A 2982-nucleotide genomic window follows, 5' to 3' on the forward strand; every position below is an offset into this window, starting at 1 on the left:
GTGTGTTCAATTATGGTGTTGTTCAGGGTGAATTTATATTTGTGTTTCTGACATCTGTTTTTTTTTTGGAAAATCATGATTTTAGTTTTTTTGAAATGTACTGCCAGGGCCCAATTATTGCAATATTGCTCTAGAATGTTAAGGTTCTGTTGAAGACCTTCTTTGGTTGGTGATAGAAGTACCAAGTCATCAGCATATAGCAGGTATTTTACCTCTGTGTCAAATAGTGTGAGTCCTGGGGCTGGAGAATGGTCCAACATGTCTGCTAACTCATTGATATAAATGTTGAAAAGATTTGGACTCAAACTACAGCCTTGTCTCACACCTCGACGTTGTGAAAAGAATTCTATTCTTTGGTTTTTGATTTTTATTGCACACTTGTTTTCTGTGTACATACATTTTATTAAGTCATACACCTTACCACCAAGCCCACTTTGGAGAATTTTGTAGAATAGCCCTTCATGCCAAATAGAATCAAATGCTTTTTTAAAGTCAATAAAGCAAGCAAATATTTTGCCCTCTTTTTTTTGGTGGACGTGTTTATTAATTAGTGTGTGTAAGGTGTATATATGGTCAGTAGTGCGATGGTTAGGGAGAAAGCCAATTTGACATTTACTTATTACATTTTTCTCTTGAAGAAAGGTTTGAATTCTTGAATTCAAAATGCTACAGAAAACCTTTCCCAAGTTGCTGTTTACGCAAATTCCCCTGTAATTATTGGGGTCTGATTTGTCTCCACATTTGTGGATAGGGGAGATGAGCCCCTGGTTCCAGACATCAGGGAAGCAGCCAGAAGATAAAACTATGTTGAACAACTTAAGCACAGCATTTTGCAACTCAGGTGTGCTGTTTTTCAGCATTTCATTTCTGATGTTATCTAGACCACAAGCCTTCTTTGATTTTATAGATTTTAGCTTTTCATTTAGTTCTTGTTGGGTTATTGGGTAATCGAATGGATTTTGGTTGTTTTTAATGACCGATTCAAGGATGTTCAATTTTTCTTGAATTTCTAATTGGTTCTGTTGTAATTATTTTTGTGGAATGTTTTTGTATAGATTATCAAAATAAGTTTTCCAAATTCCTTCATCTTGTATGGCTAATTCTTGTGGCTTTGTCATGCTTAAATTGTTCCACATGTCCCAGAACTGATTTTGGTCAATTGCACTTTCAATTTCATCAAGTGTCTTGTTGGTATAATTCAATTTCTTGCGTTTTAGTGTATGTTTATACTGTTTCAGAGTTTCAAAGTATTCATAGCGTAGATCTGGGTTGTTTTGCTGCTTATGTTTTTCATTTGAAATTTGTCTTAGGTGTTTTCTAATTGTTTTACATTCGTTATCAAACCATTTTTCAGAAACATTTAGTTTTTTGTTTCTGATGTTGCATTTCTTTGGTTTTCTCAAATTTGCTTTCGATGCTGCTTTTTGGAAAATGTTATTTATGTTTTGAGTAGCCGAATTGACACCTTCTTTATTGTTTTGGTATTGTGAGTAATTGAAAAACTGTATAGAGTTCATCATTTCATTTGAGTTCAATGTTTCAATGAATCTCTCTGCACTGTTTTGAGCCCATCTGTACGATTGGTTCATGTTGTAGAGTTTATTCGGCTGTTTTTTTGAATGAATATTGCCGGTTAATTTCTTCAGAAACACGTTGATCTGACTGTGATCTGACAATGGTGTCTGTGGTCTGACAGTGAATGCACTAATGGAGGAGGGGTCAATGTCAGTGATGGCATAATCGACTACACTCTGTCCCAAGAGCTGAGCAGTAAGTAAACCGACCTAAAGAGTCCCCTCTGATTCTACCATTAAGCATGTACAGGCCTAAGGCTCGACAGAGATGCACTAACTCCTTCCCGTTTTTGTTCAGTATTTGGTCAGGACTGTTTCTATTATTTATAATAGGGCTACTGTACAAGGAGGGGTGTCCCAATATGTGGTGGTTACCTCCCGCATCAGTGTAGTCAGGCTCAGAACCTGTTCTTGCATTGAAATCTCCACAAAGAAGCACTTTACCCTCTGCCTGAAATTGAATGATTTCTGTATGGAGATTGTCAAAAAACTGATCATCATAATATGATGAATCTGAAGGAGGAGCATAAGCTGCACATATGTATACATCATTGTCACAATAGATTGTACCTTTGTTAAGTTTTAACCAAATGTGATTAGTACCTTTTTCATTTCATTCAGTGCTAAGTCCTGCTTATGCCAAATGATGATTCCACCTGAGTCTCGGCCCCGTTTAACATTTTTATGTTTGATTGATGGTAGTAAACTTTCTCATAGCCTGAGGGACACTGAGTACCTATGTCTCCACGACACCATGTTTCCAGTAGGATTATGATGTCCTGTCCCTTGATGTTTTTAATCAATTCTGGATTTGTTGTTTTATAACCAAAATGTGAAGAGTACAGGCCCTGGATATTCCAAGAGCTGATAGTTAATGATCTCATTTATAATAAGTGATATTCACTGGTTTGAGTAAAGTACATTGAGAAAATATATATATAATAATAATAATAGTAAAATATATATATATATATATATATATATATATATATATATATATATATATATATATATATATATATATATATATATACACACATACATGCATACATACATACATACATACACATAAACATACATACATACATACATACATACATACATACATACATACATACATACATACATACATACATACATACATACAAAACATATACATACATATATATACACATATATATACATATATATACATACACATACATACATACATACATACATACATACATACATACATACATACATACATACATACATACATACATACATACATACATACATACATACATACATACACATACACACACCATTACACACCACTATTATTATAATACCAGTGCCAATAAAATAAAGGATAGTTGTAAACAACTTAATAAGAATGGCCCAAAAAATAAGTACAATGCAATGC

This window comes from Coregonus clupeaformis, unplaced genomic scaffold (assembly GCF_020615455.1).
Source record: "Coregonus clupeaformis isolate EN_2021a unplaced genomic scaffold, ASM2061545v1 scaf1171, whole genome shotgun sequence".
Taxonomy (NCBI): domain Eukaryota; kingdom Metazoa; phylum Chordata; class Actinopteri; order Salmoniformes; family Salmonidae; genus Coregonus; species Coregonus clupeaformis.